The 16,408-nt window shown below is 45.1% G+C and overlaps 1 long non-coding RNA gene across 1 annotated transcript in view; it reads right to left on the bottom strand.

Moving 5' to 3' along the window:
• Positions 1-1,211: 1,211 nt before the first annotated feature.
• Positions 1,212-16,408, bottom strand: part of LOC134910317 (uncharacterized) — a 103,348-nt gene continuing 88,151 nt past the window's right edge. Inside the window, exon 4 of the long non-coding RNA XR_010176168.1 lies at positions 1,212-2,120. This is a non-coding gene — a long non-coding RNA (uncharacterized LOC134910317). The remainder of the gene's footprint in view (positions 2,121-16,408) is intronic.

Here is a 16,408-nt window from a genome sequence, read left to right as displayed (position 1 = left end):
TCGCAAATTTACTACATTAACGCAACTTTACTAATAAGTTGTGCGAACGAAAAACTTAGCGAACAACTCGGAATGAGGGCCATGGTTCAAAAGGGAATGCCAGCAGCCATTTTAGGTTTGCAGGTTCAAACACATGGCATTCTAGGCCATAAATTCACATAGCAGAAGCCATTTTATAAACTACATATCTCTGAAAGACTCCACTACATTCCAGACTGTATAAATTACAACATAATACTTACGTGCTGATTTCACAATTCCAAGCCATCTAATTACATTTCACAATTCCAAGCCAACACAGTATCTCAATAACCAGAACATATATGGGGCGGGATTCAATTATTTTCACCCCTTTCCACACCCGTTCTGTTTCTGCCCTCAGAGGTGTGGTATCATTATTTCAGCTCGCTACCCCTGGAGTAGGGAGGCACACAACCTTTTACACAGCTAAAGCTGATCACTATGGGTGCAATATTCGCGAAAACGGAGATCATTTTAGAAAGGAAATTGGGCGTGATATGTTATTTGAATCCCACCCATTGTATGCTGGCTATGCTATATAATGTAGCCAGTAATTATATGCCAATTCCGGTCTGTACTTTTGGAATAAACGCATCCTACATTGTGCTAACTTTTCAGGCCTAAAACCAACTAATTTCAGCCTTCCAAGACCAGCACCACATATCGCATGCTGTCCATGTTATAGGAATCATCACAAGACCAGATCACCAAGTAACCACAAATACCAGCATGCCATTGCTACAAGCACATGACCACAGTAACAAAAGGAACTATGTGTCGACGTCTCTATTTCAGCAAGATACACTATATAAAACAACTACAATCTGTTATAAATCACCATCCACAAATGTATACCAGAAATGCTATGCTACAGATTGTCTAATGTTCCAATTACCATTACAGATCACATAATTGCACAAGCACCATTAACCTTTAAGCCATATGTATTTCCAAATTAACTATTCTATGCCAAACGTTTCACAACTTCCACAAACATATATTTAGCTATGCTATTCCATTTATCTATGTGATATAGGGCCAGATGTACTAAGCCTGAAAAGTGATAAATATCACAGTGATAAAGTACCAGCCAATCGGCTCCTGTCATTTTTCAAACACAGCCTGTAACATGGCAGTTAGGAGCCGATTGGCTGGTGCTTTATCACAGTGATATTTATCACTTTTCAGGCTTAGTACATCTCCCCCATAGAAAGAATGATACTTAGCCATTATGAGGAAAGGCCTCCAAGCTTCCCAGGCATATCAAGGCCCATGGTTCTGAGAGCTCTGTAGCTGTGTGTGCCAGTGTGTGGGTCTGGAGAGAGAGAGGGCTGTTTTCTCAGCTGTTCATGTAATACATTCAACTTGTGGGTGTGTCTTCTACAGGAAGTGTGTGAAAGCTATTGTATAGTGAGTGGGCTTGTCTGTTCAAATGCAAACTAGGCCTAGGACACTTGTATAGATATGTTAATTAGGCCTGGCTGAAAAAAACAATGTTACCAGTTTAATTCTTTGTATAAAAGTACAATATAATATATGTCTCTAAAATGGATATAAGGAAATTACTCTGTAACATATCCCCCTATTGACAGTAATCTGGCATTCGACAGATTAAACTGACATACAGTCAAAAACATTTTAGTGTAAGTGTGTGTTATATGTTAGTACAGGTGTCTAAAGGGAAATATTTAGTTTGGAAAAGATTATAACAAAGTAATATCACAGTTCAAAGTATAAAGTAATGAAGGGGTTGAGGAGAGGCATTTCTCTCCTGCACCGCCATAGGTAGATGGAAAAAAAAACTTATTTTTATATTTATGGATACTTATGCAAGGACAAAAAAATTTGCCTATGTGGGCAAGCCCTTTCCTAATATCCCTCAACAATGGAAACTAAAGGCCTAGTTGTTTCTTTGTGAAGTCTTCTTCGGATAATGTAGTGGGGTCTTCTGAGAGTGTCATCATCCCATGGACCATCTGGTTCAGGTCATCTGTGCCTGGTACTTCTGGTCTGTGTCCTGGCCAATCATCTAAGGGTCCACACAGTGATCTTTGGATATATCGTCTGTCTACAGCTGGCCTCGTCCTTCTCATCTGTATCTACGTAGGAAATAAAGAGGTATCAATTTGGATGTCTCTTTCTACCCACCCATGGTGTCTTCTCTTCCATTCGATCCACTTTTAGCCTTTTGATATCCTGCTGTTGACTTGTTTCCCTGTAGAGGGGAAAAACAAACTCTTCCAGAACATTAGTTGTCCCTCCCCACCCTCTATGATACTTTATGATTTTGTATATATTTCTATTATACTGGAGGCATTACTATATATTTCTAGCTTTGCCTCCTTAGTGCAGAGGGGCTGTGTCGCTAGTGTCATGTAGCTGCTCACACTAGTGAAGCTGCTTTATGACACGCCCATTTTTCAGCACTCAGTAAAACTAAGAAAATATTTCTACTTGCAACACTGGTTGACAGACATAGTTATATACATACTAGAGAGGTGTGCAGAGCCCCGTGATTTCATTTTGGTTCTAAGTTCATCCTCGTGTTTTGGTTTTGCAAAACCACTATCGTGTTTTGGTTCGGATTTAGAATTAGTTTAAAATCAATAAAAAATGGATAATTATTGCTAAAAATCAATAAAAATGTATACAATACAGCTAAAATCATGGAAGTTTTGCAATCTAAAACCCCACATTTGGATTTAAAATCCGAATTCCGAATCGCTGGAAGATCCAAACTGAGACTCAGTTCGGATCTCATCAGGAGAGCCTTACATAGATGACCTGTTATGGTAGGACCATTCCTAACAAACATAGAAACGTATTAAAGATGGACCACATTCTCAGTCAAATTATTCCTGACTAGCCAGATATTACCTTAAGCAAGATGAGAAATCTTAAATATCTTTTGAAATGATGATACTTTATTTGGATACTAGATGATGAAACTAGACCAAATGGGTTCATCAAATGCGTAAAGTGCAATATTTGTACATTTTGCAGCTCAAATTTGAAAGTAATTTTAATCAAATATTTCAAAAATCTAATATAAAACAACTCAGAATTTGTTAAATATCTTTCATGATTTATTACCTAGAATGTTCTTCTGACTATGATATACTGGGAAGGAAAAACACATTTTAAAATTGAGACTCTAAGAACATATTAGGCCCATTCAATGTAGGATCAAATGGCCTAATAATACAGCATGGGCCGTAGATGTGGGAAAAAACGCACATCTACGATCCAATACTCTGACATGCGGAGGGACGCCCAGTACAGAACAAGTCCGCCCTGCATGCCAGATCCAGCCTCCTGCAAACATGCAAAAGTATCGCAGAGCGTCGATGCTTTTGCAAGTTTAGGGTAGCCCTCTGCCTACACAGCCTAGCTGCAAAGGCAGACGGCTACCCGCCATGTTTCAGCTCACAGCGGCTGCTTGTGATGTCATGCAGTCACTGCGGCCCGCCCCGCAAATGGTCCGGACACACCTGCGTTGTCCGGACCGCGCCACCCCCCAACACCGAGTCTATGCCCCTAAACTCCGACGCGACACCCCCTCCTGCCCGCGAATGCTTCTGCCTGTCAATCGGGCAGAGGCATTCGCAGATGTGAGATGCCATCGCATCTCATAATATGCCAACGCACATTGTGGCTGCTGCGCGTGCGCACACTTTAAAAGGCCCCAGCATGCGAACGCTGCTGAAGAGCGTTCCATGCTGAATCGGGCCCAAAGACTATTCATTTCCAAACATTTTGCAGTTAAAAATAATTCTTTCTAACTATAATTTTCTGTCATTTAAAGTCTTTTCACAAATAATTATAGGTGGAAGAGGATTAGACTCTTAAAAAAGTTTTTTACAATAGGGTATTTTCAAAAATCTCTTTTGAGATGTGATGAATGCAGTGCCATAACTAGACATTTTAGCGCTGTGTGCAAGAAACAACATCGGTGCCCCCCCTTATGTAAAACAGGGGCAGTGCGTGACGTAGGCGTGCGCAAAAAATATAGGGGCGAGCCATCATTACGGTGCACAGTGGTCTCCATTATTCAAATTACGCTGCACAGTAGCGCCACTACACCAGGTAGAGCCCCTGTTACACATTACGGCAGACAAATTCCCCTTTGTACACATTACGACAGAGTCCACATCTTACACATTATGGCAGAGTCCCCGTTTTTACAAATTATGGCAGCCAGTCCCCCTTTTTACACATTATGGCAGACAGCGTCCCCTTTTTACACATTATGGCAGACACTGTCCCCCTTTTTACACATTACGGCAGACAGCGTCCCCTTTTTACACATTATGGCAGTCAGCATCCCCTTCTTACACATTACAGCAAATAGTCCCCCTTTTTACACATTACGGAAGACAGTCCCCCTTTTTACACATTACAGAAGACAGCGTCCCCTTTTTATACATTACGGCAGACAGCGTCCCCTTTTTATACATTACAGCAGACAGTGTCCCCTTCTTACACATTACGGCAGACAGTCCCCATTTTTACACATTATGGCAGACAGCGTCCCCCTTTTTACACATTACGGCAGACAGCGTCCCCCTTTTTTGCACATTATGGCAGACAGCGTCCCCCTTTTTACTAGAGATGAGCGGGTTCGGTTTGTCGAGATACAAACCCCCTCGAACTTCATGTGGTTTGCACGGGTCTGAGGCAGCCTCGGTTCTTCCCGCCAACCACGCAAAACCCGAACGGGGGAAAACGTCATCATCCCGCTGTCGGATTCACTCGAGATTCGGATTCCATATAAAGAGCCGCGTGTCACCGCCTTTTTTCACTCGTGCATTGTCGATTGAGCGGAGAGGACGTGGCTACGTTCTCTGCCTGAAAAGCTCAATATCTGTGCTCAGTGTGCTGCATTGTGGTGACCACCAGTATATAGTAGTACAGTACAGTAGTCCATTGCTGTATCTTGCAGCTCCGTGTCAGACTCAGTTCTAGTATTCTGATCAGTATTCTGATCAGTGCTCAATATCTGTGCGGCATTGTGGTGACCAGTATATAGTGCTGCATTGTGGTGACCACCAGTATATAGCAGTACAGTACAGTAGGCCATTGCTGTATCTTGCTGCTCTATGTCACTTCTATTCTCCTGATCAGTGCTCAATTTCTGTGCTGCATTGTGGTGACCAGTATATAGTAGTACAGTGCTGCATGGTGGTGACCACCAGTATATAGTAGTACAGTACAGTAGTCCATTGCTGTATCTTGCTGCTCCGTGTCAGACTCAGTTCTATTCTCCTGATCAGTGCTCAATATCTGTGCTGCATTGTGGTGACCAGTATATAGTAGTACAGTGCTGCATTGTGGTGACGACCAGTATATAGTAGTACAGTACAGTAGTCCATTGCTGTATCTTGCAGCTCTGTGTCAGACTCAGTTCTATTCTCCTGATCAGTGCTCAATATCTGTGCTGCATTGTGGTGACCAGTATATAGTAGTACAGTGCTGCATTGTGGTGACCACCAGTATATAGTAGTACAGTACAGTAGTCCATTGCTGTATCTTGCAGCTCCGTGTCACTTCTAGTATCCTGAACAGTGCTTAATATCTGTGCTCAGTGTCAGTGCTGCATTGTGGTGACTAAAAGTCCAGTGTCTTGTGCTGCATCTTGCTGCTGTAGGATGCTGTGGTAGTGTCCTGTCACTGTGCATAGGTCATCATCATTCCAGTCACAGTGGTATCTGGTATCTATCTAGTGGTATCTATTTCCAGACATTACTGCTGTCTAATTCCAGATATATTACTGGCATATAATTCCACACATTAAAAAATGGAGAACAAAAATGTGGAGGGTAAAATAGGGAAAGATCAAGATCCACTTCCACCTAGTGCTGAAGCTGCTGCCACTAGTCATGGCAAAGACAATGAAATGCCATCAACGTCGTCTGCCAAGGCCGATGCCCAATGTCATAGTAGAGAGCATGTAAAATCCAAAACACAAAAGTTCAGTAAAATTACCCAAAAATCTAAATTAAAAGCGTCTGAGGAGAAGCGTAAACTTGCCAATATGCCATTTACGACACGGAGTGGCAAGGAACGGCTAAGGCCCTCTCCTATGTTCCTCATGACTAGTGGGTCAGCTTCACATGAGGATGGAAGCACTCATTCTCCCGCTAGAAAAATGAAAAGAGTTAAGCTGGCAAAAGCACAACAAAGAACTGTGCATTCTTCTAAATCACAAATCCCCAAGGAGAGTCCAATTGTGTCGATTGCGATGCCTGACCTTCCCAACACTGGATGGGAAGAGGTGGCTGCTTTATTTCCTCCCGCCACTGGATCTGCCAGGTAAAGAATAAAATTTCCAAAACCACCCGCTGGCGGTGATGCAGGGCAGTCAGGAGCGATAGCTGACATCTGGTCCGGACTGAAGGACCTGCCAACGATTACTGACATGTCGTCTACTGTCACTGCATATGATTCTGTCACCATTGAAAGAATGGTGGAGGATTATATGAGTGACAGCATCACTGTAGGTATGTCAGACAGTCCGTACGTATACTGGCAGGAAAAAGAGGCAATTTGGAGGCCCTTGCACAAACTGGCTTTATTTTACCTAAGTTGCCCCCCCTCCAGTGTGTACTCCGAAAGAGTGTTTAGTGCAGCCGGTAACCTTGTCAGCGATCGGCGTAGGAGGTTACTTCCAGAAAATGTGGAGAAGATGATGTTCATCAAAATGAATTATAATCAATTCCTCCGTGGAGACATTTATCAGCAATTGCCTCCAGAAAGTACACAGGGACCTGTGATGGTGGATTCCAGTGGGGACGACTTAATACTCTGTGAGGAGGGGGATGTACACAGTGAAAGGGGTGAGGAATCGGACGATGAGGAGGAGGTGGACATCTTGCCTCTGTAGAGCCAGTTTGTGCAAGGAGAGATTGAGTGCTTCTTTTTTGGTGGGGGCTCAAACCAACCAGTCATTTCAGCCACAGTCATGTGGCAGACCCTGTTGCTGAAATGATGGGTTTGTTAAAGTGTGCATGTCCTGTTTATACAACATAAGGGTGGGTGGGAGGGCCCAAGGACAATGCCATCTTGCACCTTTTTTTTTATTTATCTTTGCATCATGTGATGTTTGGGGCCAATTTTTTAAGTGTCATCCTGTCTGACACTACAGTGCCACTTATAGATGGGCCAGGTGTTTGTGCCGGCCAATTAAGTCGCTTAGCTTAGTCATCCAGCGACCTCGGTGCAAATTTTAGGACTAAAAATAATATTGTGAGGTGTGAGGTGTTCAGAATAGACTGGAAATTAGTGGAAATTATGGTTATTGAGGTTAATAATACTATGGGATCAAAATTACCCCCAAATTCTATGATTTAAGCTGTTTTTGAGGGGTTTTAGAAAAAAAACACCCAAATCCAAAACACACCCGAATCCGACAAAAAATTTTAAGGGAGGTTTTGCAAAACGCGTCCGAATCCAAAACACGGCCGCGGAACCGAATCCAAAACACAAAACCCGAAAAATGTCCAGTGCACATCACTACTTTTTACACATTACGGCAGACAGAGTCCACGTTTTACACATTAAGACAGACAGAGTCTACATTTTACACATTACGGCAGACATAGTCCCCCTTTTTACACATTATGGCAGACAGCTTCCCCCTTTTTACACATTACGACAGACAGCGTCCCCTTTTTACACATTATGACAGCCAGTCCCCCTTTTTACACATTATGGCAGACTGCCTCCCCTTTTTACACATTACGGTTGACATCGTCCCCCTTTTTACACATTACGGAAGACAGTCCCCCTTTTTACACATTACGGCAGACAGCGTCCCCTTTTTACACATTACGGAAGGTAGTCCCCCTTTTTACACGCAGACAGCTTCCCCCTTTTTACACATTACGTGATTCTCCGCCCATCGAAGAATTCTGGTGGCTTCCGCCATCGCCACCCTGCTCCTTGTGCCGCCTTGGCGGTTTACATGAGCCACTGCAGTGATGTTGTCTGATTGAATCAGCACCGATTGGTCGCGAAGCAGGGTCTCCGCTTGACTTAGGGCGTTGTATATGGCCCTTAGTTCCAGGATATTGATGTGAAGGCAAGTCTCCTGACTTGACCACAGACCCTGGAAATTTCTTCCCTGTTTGACTGCCCCCCACCCTCGGAGGCTTGCATCCGTGGTCACCAGGACCCAGTCCTGTATGCCGAATCTGCGGCCCTCGAGAAGGTGAGCACTCTGCAACCACCACAGAAGAGACACCCTGGCCCTGGGGGATAGGGTGATCAGCCGATGCATCTGTAGATGCGATCCGGACCACTTGTCCAACAGATCCCATTGAAAGGTCCTCGCATGGAACCTGCTGAAGGGAATGGCCTCGTATGACGCCACCATCTTTCCCAGGACTCTCGTGCAGTGATGCACCGACACCTGTTTTGGTTTTAAGAGGTCTCTGACCAGTGTCATGAGTTCCTGCGCCTTCTCCGTCGGGAGAAAAACCTTCTTCTGGTCTGTGTCCAGAATCATGCCCAGGAAGGGCAGACGCGTCGTAGGGATCAGCTGCGACTTTGGAATATTCAGAATCCAGCCGTGCTGTTGTAACACTTCCCGAGAGCGTGCTACACTGATCAGCAACTGCTCTCTGGACCTCGCCTTTATGAGGAGATCGTCCAAGTATGGGATAATTGTGACTCCTTGCTTTCGCAGGAGCACCATCATTTCTGCCATTACCTTGGTAAATATTCTCGGTGCCGTGGACAGACCAAACGGCAACGTCTGGAATTGATAATGACAATCCTGTACCACAAATCTGAGGTACTCCTGATGTGATCGTAGCGTGCGACTCAATCATTACATATTTTCACTATATAATGTATTTTTTAGATCATGGTCCCTTTGATAGATTCTGAAAGTTTGGTTAATATAGAATGTTCATGAACAGAGAAATCCCTCTTTGTTACGAAGGGTCAGACAGGAGTAATACAGTGGTGTTTAGTATCCATCGGAAGAATATTTAATTAGAAATATTCCGGTGTTGGTTTGAAGCAGATCAATCGCTCGTGCGAATAGTTATGGACATAAGAAGTTTATGAACATTTACTTTATTTGCACTTTATTACCCATGCGGCGGGAAACCCAGTTTCCCTCCCACCTGAGCTGTTGGAAATAGTCACAGCCCACCTGTATGAATCAACCTATGACCTTTTGTTATAATGCGAGGAGGAATTCCTGTGTCCAATGAACAATGAGATTGTAGGGACCATTGAATTGCATTGTGTGTGGGGCATAAATAGAAAGGCCGATCACATCCAGCTCTCACTTCTTCAACGGTTATCATTGCTGAAAATCGGGAGCTGGATGTCCAGAGGCGCATGCGATCGTTTCCTTTGTGCGTAAGTTTTTCTCCGTAATCATACTGTTTCTCTCTTGTTATTATGGGCCATATCTTTCTCTCTCTTCTCTTTCTCTCATTTTTCTCTTAAACTTAATTGTATTGTATTTACTGTGTAGTTACCTGGTTAGTTAGTCTATGTTATAGTGTAGTGTATGATTTGTATTTGTATTAATTCTTTTGCAAGTATATCATTCAAAATATATATATATTAGGCGTTGGACCCTAAGCCCAGGTATCTGTGTATTTCTTATAGAGTTAAGTATTCTCAGAGCGTCGGTGACGCTCAAACTGCTTTTAAGCTAGTAAGGTTATACTGTGTTGCATTTACACCATATCACTACACAAAGGGTTTGCTGCATAATACACTGTTTATGGTTTAGATATAAAGGTTTTACATTGTGAGCGTATGCGCCGCTGGTGATCTCCTCGTGGTCTCGAGCGGTCGCATCGCTATAGCGAATCATTAGGGTAGTCGGCAGCCAATAGCGTGCCTGCCAGTGATCTCTTGGCCGTGAGCGAACGTAGCGCTTGAGCGTCTCGACCACGGCTAAGCGATAGTTACGCAACGTGCGTACCCTTACGGTACTTCATACGTAGTTAGCGTACAGTGTTCTTAGACCTCATAAAGGGTATTATATAAGATAAATATTCTGCTTTAACAACCTGTATGTAATATATAAACAATATATATATATATATATTTTTTTAACGCCTACTAGAAAATATAGTGCAATGTTGCAATGTTGTAAACATAAACAGAGCAAATAATGCTTTAAATCAAAGTGCAAACAATGTTAATCAACTTTTTTCTAATATTGTACGTTTGACATAAAAAAACACTTCAAACAATCCTCAACAAAGTTAGTTATTTTAACCTCTAATGCCTGATATGACAAAGTGTAAACATTGTCGTACAAAAAAATCCCTCATCACTATACAGTTACAATCAATTTTCTTTTCACAGAGAGAGCATCCCTTTAACTTTAGAATTATTGTTACAGTGTTATTCTGCGTGCTTTTTTTTTTTGCAAAAGCATCCACTTTATAGTCTCATCTAGCCGCTGTCCTTGTGGCAAGGAAATAAAGCGATGGTACATGGTATCCAGCAATGCCCGCGTGACCTGGTAGACAATCTTGCAGACCATGCCAATCCCTACTCCAAATAAACTGGAAACTGTGCGATACTCTCCAGGGGTAGCATACCACCAGAGAGCAATCGCTAATCTCCTGGCTGGCTCAATGGGCTTACAGAACCTGATGGTCTGCATGGTTATTGCGGGGGACAGTAGTTCCAAAACATACTCGAATGTAGCGCGAGACATCCTGAAGTTTGCCATCCACTGCTCCTCCTGATATGCTAGAATAGTCTGCATGAATGCTTCCCCATGTCTGCGATCTCTCATCCACATTCTTCGGCTTGGTGTAGAGTTCATTGTTATGAGAGAAATAACAACAGTGGATGATATACGCGCTCTCCTCCTTTTCAAATATTTGCGTCGATAGGTAGCCCTCTCTGCAAAGAATTGAGCTCTCCTTCTCCAGCTCTGCAGTAGGTAGCACAAGGTGAAAAGCTGCATCAAGCTGTCTGTAGCAGAAAGCAGCAGTAAACTGCAAACAGTCTGCGACTCCATGCTAGACACAGCTACTGCACCAGCGTCCATTGCTGCAATGCTGTGAGCAGGCCCCACCCCTCTGTTTTGGTCCTTTTGATGACATCATCTTGATGAGACAGTAAAAAGTCCATTTGTAATGACAGCAATAGGCTTTTACAGAGCTTACCCGGGTTAGGTGGAAACAGATCAGACACGGGAACAACCCGTGTCGAAGTGTAGTGGAAACGGGGGAGCCGACACGGGTTGTAGCCGTGTTAAACATCCTGGATCGAACACGGTACGTAGGTGGAAAAAGGGTATAAGTCATTGAAGTCCAGTTGTCTAACAAGACCTGATTCCACAGCCAGCAAAGACAGTGCTGACAGACGATCTTGACCCATGGTTGTTCTTCTTTCATTTTTTATTTGTTTTAAACAGGAAAATGATCTCTCTCCACTTGCATTAGCAATAGGCATACATAAAAAAAATAAGATTTTACTTACCGGTAAATCTATTTCTCGTAGTCCGTAGTGGATGCTGGGGACTCCGTAAGGACCATGGGGAATAGACGGGCTCCGCAGGAGACAGGGCACTTTAAGAAAGAATTAGGATACTGGTGTGCACTGGCTCCTCCCTCTATGTCCCTCCTCCAGACCTCAGTTAAGGAAACTGTGCCCGGAAGAGCTGACAGTACAAGGAAAGGATTTTGGAATCCAGGGTAAGACTCATACCAGCCACACCAATCACACCGTATAACTCGTGATAAACTTACCCAGTTAACAGCATGAACAACAACAGAGCATCAGATAACCCTGATGCAACCATAACATAACCCTTATTTAAGCAATAACTATATACAAGTATTGCAGAAGAGGTCCGCACTTCGGACGGGCGCCCAGCATCCACTACGGACTACGAGAAATAGATTTACCGGTAAGTAAAATCTTATTTTCTCTAACGTCCTAGTGGATGCTGGGGACTCTGTAAGGACCATGGGGATTATACCAAAGCTCCCAAACGGGCGGGAGAGTGCGGATGACTCTGCAGCACCGAATGAGCAAACACAAGGTCCTCCTCAGCCAGGGTATCAAACTTGTAGAACTTTGAAAAGGTGTTTGAACCTGACCAAATAGCCGCCCGGCAAAGCTGTAATGCCGAGAGCCCTCGGGCAGCCGCCCAAGAAGAGCCCACCTTCCTTGTGGAGTGGGCTTTTACTGATTTTGGAAGCGGCAAGCCAGCCGCAGAATGAGCCTGCTGAATCGTGTTACAGATCCAGCAAGCAATAGTTTGCTTTGAAGCAGGAGTACCCAGCTTGTTGGATGCATACAGGATAAACAGCGACTCAGTTTTCCTGACTCTAGCCGTTCTGGCTACATAAACTTTCAAAGCCCTGACTACATCTAGTAACTCAGAATCCTCCAAGTCACGAGTAGCCACAGGCACCACAATAGGTTGGTTCATATGAAAAGATGACACCACTTTTGGCAGAAATTGTGGACGAGTCCGCAATTCTGCCCTGTCCATATGGAAAACCAGATAGGGGCTTTTATGTGACAAAGCCGCCAATTCTGACACACGCCTAGCTGAAGCCAAGGCTAATAGCATGACCACCTTCCACGTGAGAAATTTTAACTCCACGGTTTTAAGTGGCTCAAATCAGTGTGATTTCAGGAAACTCAACACCACGTTAAGATCCCAAGGTGCCACTGGAGGCACAAACGGGGGCTGAATATGCAGCACTCCCTTTCCAAATGTCTGAACTTCAGGAAGAGAAGCCAGTTCTTTTTGAAAGAAAATGGATAGGGCCGAAATCTGGACCTTAATGGACCCCAATTTTAGGCCCAAAGTCACTCCCGACTGTAGGAAGTGAAGGAAACGGCCCAGCTGGAATTCCTCTGTAGGGGCATTCCTGGCCTCACACCAAGCAACATATTTCCGCCATATACGGTGATAATGTTTAGCCGTCACGTCCTTCCTAGCCTTTATTAGCGTAGGAATAACCTCATCCGGAATCCCTTTTTCTGCTAGGATCCGGCATTCAACCGCCATGCCGTCAAACACAGCCGCAGTAAGTCTTGGAACAGACAGGGCCCCTGCTGCAACAGATCCTGCCTTAGAGGCAGAGGCCATGGGTCCTCTGTGAGCATTTCTTGCAGCTCTGGATACCAAGTCATTCTTGGGCAATCCGGAACAATGAGTATTGTTCTCACTCCTCTTTTTCTTATGATTCTCAGCACCTAGGGTATGAGAGGAAGAGGAGGAAACACATAAACGACTGGAACACCCACGGTGTCACCAGTGCGTCTACAGCTATCGCCTGAGGGTCTCTTGACCTGGAGCAATACCTCTGTAGCTTTTTGTTGAGGCGGGATGCCATCATGTCCACCTGTGGCAGTTCCCATCGCCTTGCAATCTGTGCGAAGATGAAGTCCCCACTCTCCCGGGTGGAGGTCGTGCCTGCTGAGGAAGTCTGCTTCCCAGTTGTCCACTCCCGGAATGAACACTGCTGACAGTGCTCGTACGTGATTCTCCGCCCATCGAAGAATTCTGGTGGCTTCCGCCATCGCCACCCTGCTCCTTGTGCCGCCTTGGCGGTTTACATGAGCCACTGCAGTGATGTTGTCTGATTGAATCAGCACCGATTGGTCGCGAAGCAGGGTCTCCGCTTGACTTAGGGCGTTGTATATGGCCCTTAGTTCCAGGATATTGATGTGAAGGCAAGTCTCCTGACTTGACCACAGACCCTGGAAATTTCTTCCCTGTTTGACTGCCCCCCACCCTCGGAGGCTTGCATCCGTGGTCACCAGGACCCAGTCCTGTATGCCGAATCTGCGGCCCTCGAGAAGGTGAGCACTCTGCAACCACCACAGAAGAGACACCCTGGCCCTGGGGGATAGGGTGATCAGCCGATGCATCTGTAGATGCGATCCGGACCACTTGTCCAACAGATCCCATTGAAAGGTCCTCGCATGGAACCTGCTGAAGGGAATGGCCTCGTATGACGCCACCATCTTTCCCAGGACTCTCGTGCAGTGATGCACCGACACCTGTTTTGGTTTTAAGAGGTCTCTGACCAGTGTCATGAGTTCCTGCGCCTTCTCCGTCGGGAGAAAAACCTTCTTCTGGTCTGTGTCCAGAATCATGCCCAGGAAGGGCAGACGCGTCGTAGGGATCAGCTGCGACTTTGGAATATTCAGAATCCAGCCGTGCTGTTGTAACACTTCCCGAGAGCGTGCTACACTGATCAGCAACTGCTCTCTGGACCTCGCCTTTATGAGGAGATCGTCCAAGTATGGGATAATTGTGACTCCTTGCTTTCGCAGGAGCACCATCATTTCTGCCATTACCTTGGTAAATATTCTCGGTGCCGTGGACAGACCAAACGGCAACGTCTGGAATTGATAATGACAATCCTGTACCACAAATCTGAGGTACTCCTGATGAGGTGGATAAATGGGGACATGAAGATAAGCATCCTTTATGTCCAGAGACACCATAAAATCCCCCTCCTCCAGGCTTGCGATGACCGCTCTGAGCGATTCCATCTTGAACTTGAACCTTTTCAGGTATATGTTCAGGGATTTTAAATTCAATATGGGTCTGACCGAACCGTCCGGTTTCGCTACCACAAACACTGTCGAATATTAACCCTTCCCTGTTGAAGGAGGGGAACCTTTACCACCACCTGCTGGAGATACAATTTGTGAATTGCAGTTAACACTATTTCCCTCTCTATGGGGGAAGCTGGCAGGGCCGATTTGAGGTAACGGTGAGGGGGCATCACTTCGAATTCCAGCTTGTATCCCTGAGACACAATCTCTATAGCCCAGGGATCCACCTGAGAGTGAACCCACTTGTGGCTGAAATTTCGGAGATACGCCCCCACCGGGCCTGGCTCCGCCTGTGGAGCCCCAGCGTCATGCGGTGGATTTAGTGGAAGCCGGGGAGGACTTCTGTTCTTGGGAACTAGCTGTATTGTGCAGCTTCTTTCCTCTACCCCTGCCTCTGGCAAGAAAGGACGCACCTCAGACTTTCTTGCCTTTTTGTGATCGAAAGGACTGCATTTGGTAATACGGTGCTTTCTAAGGTTGTGAGGGAATATATGGCAAAAAATTTGACTTTCCAGCCGTAGCTGTGGAGACCAGGTCCAAGAGACCGTCCTCAAACAATTCCTCACCCTTATAAGGTAAAACCTCCATGTGCCTTTTTGAGTCGGCATCGCCTGTCCATTGCCGAGTCCACAGGACCGTTCTGGCAGAAATCGACATAGCATTTATTCTAGAGCCCAGTAGGCTAATGTCTCTTTGGGCATCTCTCATATATAGGACAGCGTCTTTTATATGCCCCAGGGTCAGTATTATAGTATCCTTGTCCAAGGTATCAAGTTCCTCAGATAAGGTATCTGTCCATGCTGCTACAGCACTACACATCCAGGCCGACGCAATTGCCGGCCTTAGCAGGGTACCTGAATGTGTATAAATGGATTTCAGGATACCCTACTGCTTTCTATCTGCAGCATCTTTTAGGGTGGCCGTATCCTGTGACGGCAGGGCTACCCTCTTGGATAAGCGTGTTAAAGCTTTGTCTACCCTAGGGGAGGATTCCCAGCGTAACCTGTCCGTTGGCGGGAAGGGATACGCCATAAGCATCCGTTTGGAAATCTGCAGTTTCCTATCTGGTGATTCCCAAGCCTTTTCACATAACTCATTTAACTCATGTGAAGGGGGAAAGGTCACCTCTTGCCTTTTTTCCCCATACATATAAACCCTCTTGTCAGGGACTGGGGTTTCGTCTGTTATGTGCAACACATCTTTCATTGCTATAATCATGTAGCGGATGGCTTTAGCCATTTTAGGCTGCAACTTTGCATCATCGCCATCGACACTGGAGTCAGAATCCGTGTCGATATCTGTGTCAACAATTTGGGATAGTGGGCGCTTCTGAGACCCTGACGGCCTCTGCGCTGTTGGATCAGGCATGGGTTGAGACCCTGACTGTCCCAAGGCTTCAGCTTTATCCAACCTTTTATGCAAGGAATTTACATTATCATTTAAAACCTTCCACATATCCATCCAATCGGGTGTCGGCGCTGTCGGTGGCGACCCCACATTCATTTGTACCCGCTCTATTTCCACATAGCCTTCCTCATCAAACATGCCGACACAAGCGTACTGACACACCACACACACAGGGGATGCTCTATTTGAAGACAGTTCCCCCACAAGGCCTTTTGGAGAGACAGAGAGAGAGTATGCCAGCACACACCCCAGCGCTAAATGACCCAGGAATCACACAGTAACTTAGTGTTAACCCAGTAGCTGCTGTATAACAGTTTTTGCGTCAAATTTATTATTATTATTATTATCCTTTATTTATATGGCGCCACTAGGGTTCCGCAGCGCCCAATTACAGAGTACATAA

Source organism: Pseudophryne corroboree, chromosome 4 (genome assembly GCF_028390025.1).
Source record: "Pseudophryne corroboree isolate aPseCor3 chromosome 4, aPseCor3.hap2, whole genome shotgun sequence".
Taxonomy (NCBI): domain Eukaryota; kingdom Metazoa; phylum Chordata; class Amphibia; order Anura; family Myobatrachidae; genus Pseudophryne; species Pseudophryne corroboree.
This window is presented reverse-complemented; position numbering and strand designations above follow the sequence as displayed.